Raw genomic sequence first — 8,410 nt, 5'->3', positions numbered from 1 at the left:
ATAAACAATGAAACATAAAATACACCTCACTTAAGAGATATACATAACAGAAGGTTTACGGTCATCCCATCTCTTGAGTGGCATTTCTAATATTTTTTGAGATAATGCACATCTCCTTCTGGACATATTGGAGGCAAGCACTAGCACTCGAGGACACGAGGGGGCATTGTCATCTCTTTTTTTCTACCACAGCCCTGAGAAACTGCCCACAGAGGGCAACTGACTCCACCCCTTCTGGTCCCTTCACTATAAAGATGAGGCACTCTCAGCAAAGTGCGTCTCATTCTGGAGAGAGCAGACCAAGCTTATACCTGAGAACTGACCCCTGGAGAGTACCTCGAATCCTCTTGTTAATTTCTTTTCCAACACTGCAAAACATTGGATGCTGTAAATATTAAAAGGGGTGACCCGGTTGGTGCCCCAACTTTTGCTCTGTGCCCAGCAGCTTCCTGCACTCGACAACAATCATTCATTTATTATTGAGGCTTAATCCCCTTTTGGATTTGGTAGTCATTTTTTTTACCCACATCTAGCTCAGCATCCCATGTCCCATAATATATTGAACAATTACTATAAAAGAAAAGTTGAATAAATCACACTCTGCAGCTGTATGAATAAAAGGTAAAGTACCACTTCTGGTTAGCAGAAATAGTCCAAAGGCTGATAGAAATAGACGTTTTGTACCTAATACATGTATGCAAAATTTGGTTGACATAAGTGTAAGCGTACTCAAGTTATAGTGTTTACACACACACACACACACAAACACACGCACACTCATGCACACACAGACACACAAAGACATAATTCCAAAAATGGTCATTTCACACTCAGGAAGGTCTAAAACATTGAGATTCATCAAAATCTACACATTGAATTTTTGGACGATTACAATACTTTCCCTATATTTTGTATACGAGAAAGTCAGGGAGGTCTAAAAAATCGAGATTCATCAAAATCTCAACATCGAATCCTTGGATGTTTCCAATACTTTCCCTATACTTCATAAACGAGAAAGTCAGGGAGGTCTAAAACATTGAGATTCATCAAAATCTCGACATCGAATCTTTGGATGTTTCCAATACTTTCCCTATACTTCGTAAACGAGAAAGTCAGGGAGGTCTGAAACATCGAGATTCATCAAAATCTACACATCGAATCTTTGGACAATTCCAATACTTTCTCTATACTTTGTAAACGAGAAAGTCAGGGAGGTCTAAAATATCGAGATTCATCAAAATCTCGACATCGAATCTTTGGACGTTTCCAATACTTTCCCTATACTTCGTAAATGAGAAAGTCAGGGAGGTCTAAAACATCGAGATTCATCAAAATCTCGACATCGAATCTTTGGACGATTCTAATACTTTCTCTATACTTCGTAAACAAGAAAGTCAGGGAGGTCTGAAACATCGAGATTCATCAAAATCTACACATCGAATCTTTGGACAATTCCAATACTTTCTCTATACTTTGTAAACGAGAAAGTCAGGGAGGTCTAAAACATCGAGATTCATCAAAATCTCGACATCGAATCTTTGGACGATTCCAATACTTTCCCTATACTTCGTAAACGAGAAAGTCAGGGAGGTCTGAAACATCGAGATTCATCAAAATCTACACATCGAATCTTTGGACAACTCCAATACTTTCTCTATACTTTGTAAACGAGAAAGTCAGGGAGGTCTAAAACATCGAGATTCATCAAAATCTCGATATCGGATCTTTGGACGTTTCCAATACTTTCCCTATACTTCGTAAATGAGAAAGTCAGGGAGGTCTAAAACATCGAGATTCATCAAAATCTCGACATCGAATCTTTGGACGATTCTAATACTTTCTCTATACTTCATAAACGAGAAAGTCAGGGAGGTCTAAAACATCGAGATTCATCAAAATCTCGACATCGAATCTTTGGGCGATTCCAATACTGCCCTATACTTCGTAAACAAGAAAGTCAGGGAGGTCTAAAACATCGAGATTCATCAAAATCTCGACATTGAATCTTTGAACGATTCCAATACTTTCTGTATACTTCATAAACAAGAAAATCAGGGAGGCCTAAAAAATCGAGATTCATCAAAATCTTGATATCGAATCTTTTGATGATTCCAATACTTTCCGTATACAAAGTATACAAGAAAGTCAGGGAGGTCTAAAACATCGACATTCACCAAAATCTCGACATGGAACCTTTGGACGATTACAACACTTTCCCTATACTTTGTATACGAGAAAGTAAAAAAGACATAAAGCAAGACTTTGAACTCCAGCCAAGGGAGGTATCCCGGCTGAGATGCAACATCTTCCAGAAGAGTGCTATTTAAATTGCTATTCCTGCATAAGATTATGGATATTTTCTAGAAGGAAATTCTAATTTCTGGACTTTCCGTTTGGTTCTGTCAATTGATCTTTGTCCTTCTGTCCATGAAGTTTCACTCCTCATTTTCTGGTCCCTTATTCGGTCTAAGTGGCCTGCTAATTCCAAATTTTGACAGAAGATGTAGAGGTTGATGTAGCAACATCTGCTGGCAAATATGGGAACTGCATAATGTCATGAAGTCAGACTTCTTTCTCCTTTTCATTGCCCGTTCTGTACACCACCCAGGCGATTCTGAATTTCAGGCTTTTATTTCCCACAGCAACATCAGGATTGAGTTAACCCCTTCTTGACCTTCTGAGACTCATATTCTAGTCAAACCCTAATGAAACGCGTGCAACTCAACTATTGGTATTGCGAAGTGATGCATTCTGCCATTTTGGCATGTGATACCTTTTATTTTTTGAAATCTTATAATGAAAATCTGAGTTTTGTTTTAAACAATAATAAGATGAGATAACACAGCCTATTAGATGAGCGCAGGACATCGGAGGAATCGCCTTCCTCAATCTCATTCACTCCTGACATGACATGTCTGCCAAAGCTAAGCCGAGTTAAGCCGCGTCTGTCATCTGCAGGTCGTCACTCAAAATGACTTTAATTATTCCACCCCCCCCTTCCACCACCCCTCACACACCTCTGGGGAGTTGAAGGCAGCAGCTGTGAAAACACATCAGCATGTGGTTTTGCACCAGAGAGATCTCCACACTTTTCTTTTAATTTGCCGTGAAGGCAGAGCGATTATTTTTAGCTTATTTTCATTTCCTAGTGCAGGAATAATAATAATAATAATAATAATAATAATAATAATAATAATAATAATAATAATTTGCTGGATAAATCTTCTGGCCAAAAAAAAAAACAAATAAAAAGCACCAATGACATTGACTGTACACTGCACTATTATTGCATCATAACAACTTGTAGGTGGAATCCAAAACTGTAATGGAAAACGTAATAAGGTATGTGATGAAATTTAGATCAATAGTGTAACCAGTAGGGGGCACCACTAATCCCCACACCCCAGACACAATCACACTCAAACCAGTCATGGGTTCAAATATAGTCCATTTTTAATCTTTGACCCGACTACTTCCGGGGCTAGGAAAAGGTCCATAATAAGCACTTCTGGGTCAGATGGGCGTCCCAGGAACCCACAGGACCCAACAGAACATTTTTCTAGAACTCCAATCTCCATGATGTACTGTGGGTATCTGAAGGGGACCCAAACCCAAGGGATACTGCCCTCTAGTGTGTTGGGGGACATAGTACCTGGATGCTGATGTCTCTCCTGATCCTCCCAATATACTGGCCTACCTGACAAATAAGGATTCTTGTTTGCATCCTGTCAGAGAGCCTGTCCTTCCACTTTCTTTAATAACGGCGTTCTGTCCAGGCAAGGAATCACCCTGTGAGATGCTGGCCCATCTCCTGCAGCACTGACACTGGACAAACAGATACATGCTGTAGATATATATACAGATACCTCTACAGATATATATGAAAGGCACTATATGATAGATAGATAGATAGATAGATAGATAGATAGATAGATAGATAGATAGATAGATAGATAGATAGATAGATAGATAGATAGATAGATAGATAGATAGATAGATAGATAGATAGATAGTGTAATGGACGGCCGGGTCCCATGCCCAGCTGGGATGGCCCTGTTGTATATGGTTCCGGGGGAGCAGCCATGGGCTCCTCACTACCTCCCCCGGGATGCTTGGTGGCAGCATCCTTGGCTGACGATGGTGCCTCAGTTTCCCGCAGGGTTTCATGGGAGATGGAGTTCTCCACAACCCTGTGGGGATCTGGGATGGCCGCCAGGGGGTGCTACATGGATTCCGGAGCCCACCTGGACACCTCTACAGTCCCGCCCGGAAGTGCAATTAGCCACAGGTGATCAAGCACCTGGAGCACTTCCGGGTGGGCTATAAAAAGGGCCAGCATCCACCACTCATTAGCCAGAATCCGGAGGAAGAGGACGAGGTTGCCTCGGAGGAGTGGTGGTGCAAGGTGGAGAGTTGTTGGGGACGTGCCCCACAGGTGAAGAAAAATAAAAGAAAGTGTGCTTGTTTTTACACGTGCCTCTGAGTCAGTCTGTGCCAGGTCGGGGGCTATATAGCGCCTTTTACAATAGATAGATAGATAGATAGATAGATAGATAGATAGATAGATAGATAGATAGATAGATAGATAGATAGATAGATAGATAGATAGATAGATAGATAGATAGATAGATATCCATGCTTTGCTGATGATACACAACTATATCTATTGTACACTCCAGAGGACCACACAGTATCTAACAGTACCACACCTACAATCTCTGCATGTCTCATTGATATTGTAACCTGGATGAAGGAGCACCATCTCCAGCTCAACCTGGCAAAGATGGACCTTATTGTTATTCCAACTCGTCCATCTATTTAGTGCCCCATTAAAGTTAGTTCATTATTAGTAGCACCTGCCAAGCTGGTATGCAACCTTGAGGTGGTGAATGATAGCCAGCTGTCCTTTAAGAACCATGTTGCTATGGTCTCTCTGTCTCTGTTGCTCTGTGACAGTGCAACTCCTGGATGCAGTCTCTGGTCTTATCACGTCTGGACAACTGCAACTCCTAGATAGCAGGAGCACAGGCATGTTGTCACCAAGACTCTGCAGAAGCCAAGCCAAGATGGGCAGATGTCACTCCTCAATTCAGATTACAACACAGGCTTCCAGTGTTGGATAGATAGATAGATAGATAGATAGATAGATAGATAGATAGATAGATAGATAGATAGATAGATAGATAGATAGATAGATAGATAGATAGATAGATAGATAGATAGATAGATAGATAGATAGATAGATATTGTCACACACATGCACATGGGAAAGTGTTTCTCCACTGAACCAGAAAGCCTTCAGACCCTTCACAGTTTGTGATACTGCCCCCTTGTGCTTAAATCATTTCATTTAAATTTCCTCATCCACTCAATCCCCCACAATGAGAAAACAAAAGCAGAGTCAGCCTGTGATTCATTTATTTTGAGGCAAAGTAGCTTTGGCAGACATGATGGTGCTGACCCCTCAGTGTTTCACGTGGCTTGTACTATTCATGATAACATAATCACATCATTACATGTGTCAGGGGATAGTGGCTACCCGCTCAGAGGCTGGTGCCTTACATTGTTACTGGACCCCCAGATATGCAGAGGAGAGGTACTATAATGCCACACATGATCTTATTCACTCTAAACTGCAGAGCACAGCCAGGTAGTCTTGAATGCAGGGGGTGGAGTCTTGATGTGTCAGGTGGGAGGTTGTTCTATCAGCCAATGAAGTGCCATCAGGTACATCGAGATTGCATAAGCATGAGGCTGATTAGCAATTCTCTGTGTATGGATATTAGAAGGCGGGCATTCGATGTTGTCAAAGTGATTGTGATTTTTAAATTGTAAATTGTGTAGAAATGTGCGTACAGCAGGTTTTGTAAATCTGATTTTTTTGTTTTTATTTGGTGTACGCATTTTTTTTTTTTTTTACTCTGGGCATATTTTCATGAAAAGTTTTATAAACGAGGACCCTGGAGACCTTGTAAAGCCTTACAATTTCACCTAAGTAGTGACCGTACTTGGAGGACATTGTGTGTGGTCAGTCATCAAACATTTTTTTTCCTACGTGTTATCCGTATACTGTGTGTGCTGGGGGTACGTGGTTACGGGATCATTGCCATTTCCTTTCTTTGTAACTTGTATGTACATTTTATAACCATTTTGTTCTCTGTTTCATTGGGTCTTTTTCTTAAAATTACTAATAACATTGTAATTAATCTTTTAGTGGAAGGGGTGCAAGGTCAATTTAGGACTGACTTCCAATCCGAATCGAATACGTCAACTAAAGACTGGTGAATTACAGCGTCATCGTCCAGAGAAGGGTAACGCCTCTATTAATCTTATTTCTCTCAATTTCTAATTTGTTTTCCTTGTATTGACATCTTGTTAAACACTTTGCGCTCCATCCTATGAATAAACGTTTTCTAGATTAATGAATGCAGTGGTTGTGCCTCCACACAATCCTGTCTCTGTTTGAAAAATTTGCGACTGAATTTGGTTTGGTGTTCAAAGCGGAGTTTGCTGCTTCTCATTTGAATTGTTTTACCTTTCACAACATGCCAGAATTCTCTTATCGTGTAACAAAAGTCCATCCAATTGTCAAAATCTGTCAATCCTTGGAGTTATCGTAATGTCTGTTAAAGTGATAAAGTGGTCCTCAGGTGAAACGTGAACTTCAACAACAATGTGGAAGGTTTCCACATCTTAAATCAACCATCAATATAAATAACAGGCTGGTTAATTTTGCAGATGATACCAAGTTAGGTAGACTGGCAGGTAATAGAGAGTCCGGTGAATCATCACAGAGGTTTTGGACAGCAGACAGGATCGGTCAGATCTGAGAACCATGGCGTTTAATGTCAGTAAATGTAAAGAATTACATGCAGGAAGTAAAGGTTTGAATACACAATGGGAGGTCAGAAAATCAAAAGTCCACCTTATGAAAAGGATTTAGGAATCATGGTGGACTTGATACTATCAACTGCCAAACAAGCCATTAAGAAGACAAACAGAATGTCAGGTTATATAGCGCCTTGATGTGTGGAGTACAAGTCCCAGGAGGTTCTGCTCAAGCTTTATAACACACTGGTGGGGCCTCATCTTGAGTACTGGGTGCAGTTGTGGTCTCCAGGCTACAAAAAGGACATAGCAGCACTAGAAAAGGTCCAGAGAAGAGCGAATAGGCTGTGTCCAGTGCTACAGGAATCAGTTATGAGGAAAGATTCAAAGAGCTGAGCCTTTATAGTTTAAGCAAAAGAACATTAAGAGGAGACCTGACTGAAGAGTTTAGAATTATGAAGGGAATTTTGTAGATGATACCAAGATAAGTGGACTGGCAGGTAATCGAGAGTCCATTGGATCATCACAGAGGGACTTGGACAGCAGACAGGCTTGGTCAGATCTGTGGACCATGATGTTTAATGTCAGTAAATGTAAAGTATTACACGTAGGAAATTAAAATAGGAGGTCCACCTTATGAGAAGCATTTAGGAGTCGTAGAGGACTTGTCACTATCAACTGCCAGACAGTGTTCAGAAGCCATTAAGAAGGCTAACAGAATGTTAGGTTATATGGCGCCTTGATGGGTGGAGTACAAGTCCCAGGAGGTTCTGCTGATGCTTTATAACACACTGGTGAGGCCTCATCTGGAGTATTGGGTGCAGTTTTGATCTAAGAGCGTTGAGGTTTTAGAACTATTGACTATTAAAAGGAGTTGCTTGACATCTTTTTTAAATGGCTGAGCCTTCTGGCTGACTAAAGGCTAAACAAGTTTCCAAAAACCTTCAAGGCCTTCAATCCTAAAGAACACTAAGTAATCTTGCAAGCTAGCGCATAAACATTTTAAACATATAAAGATTTTAGCATTTAAATGTATATATTAAGGCTCATGAACATTTCAGATGATCAGATTAAAAACAAGCTGTACTTTGTTAGGTTGAATTATACAGAAGTTTTAAGAATTGATCATCAAGGTTAGCCCCTGTTTTGGTAATCCAGACCGTATGTGGCTGCACTTCAATGGCTGATGACGCAGCTTCCTTTGCTAACAGGCTGCAACACAGGCATGTATATTTACATTCTAGACTCAAAGCCACTCAAAACAATATGTATATCAGCTGGCTTTGAGCAATAAAAAAGTTTAAGGGCTCATTAATTAAGGCTTTAGCACTGTGCTTGCTGACTCAAAGCCACTCGCCTGCTTCCAGCTCCAGCAGCTTAGCCCTTATCAGTAAAGCTGTGTGCTGCGCTTACCAGCACAGCTGCCTGTGATTTTAGTCTTATTGGATGTTGGTGCAATAAGCAATTATTAATTGAACCGTTCAGTTTCTCATATCTAGGATCCAACTTAATGATGAGAAGTGATCAATTAAAAAACCTCCAAATTTTTATTAGATCAAGATTAGGAATGTGAAAATATGAA

At 40.4% G+C, this 8,410-nt stretch overlaps 1 long non-coding RNA gene across 1 annotated transcript; it reads left to right on the top strand.

Moving 5' to 3' along the window:
* The first annotated feature begins 837 nt into the window (after positions 1-837).
* Positions 838-1,917, top strand: LOC127526777 (uncharacterized). The gene is made up of 3 exons (XR_007934211.1): positions 838-932; positions 1,497-1,590; positions 1,873-1,917. It is a non-coding gene; the product is annotated as an uncharacterized LOC127526777 (long non-coding RNA).
* Positions 1,918-8,410: the final 6,493 nt, after the last annotated feature.

This window comes from Erpetoichthys calabaricus, chromosome 2 (genome assembly GCF_900747795.2).
Source record: "Erpetoichthys calabaricus chromosome 2, fErpCal1.3, whole genome shotgun sequence".
Lineage (NCBI taxonomy): Eukaryota > Metazoa > Chordata > Cladistia > Polypteriformes > Polypteridae > Erpetoichthys > Erpetoichthys calabaricus.
This window is presented reverse-complemented; position numbering and strand designations above follow the sequence as displayed.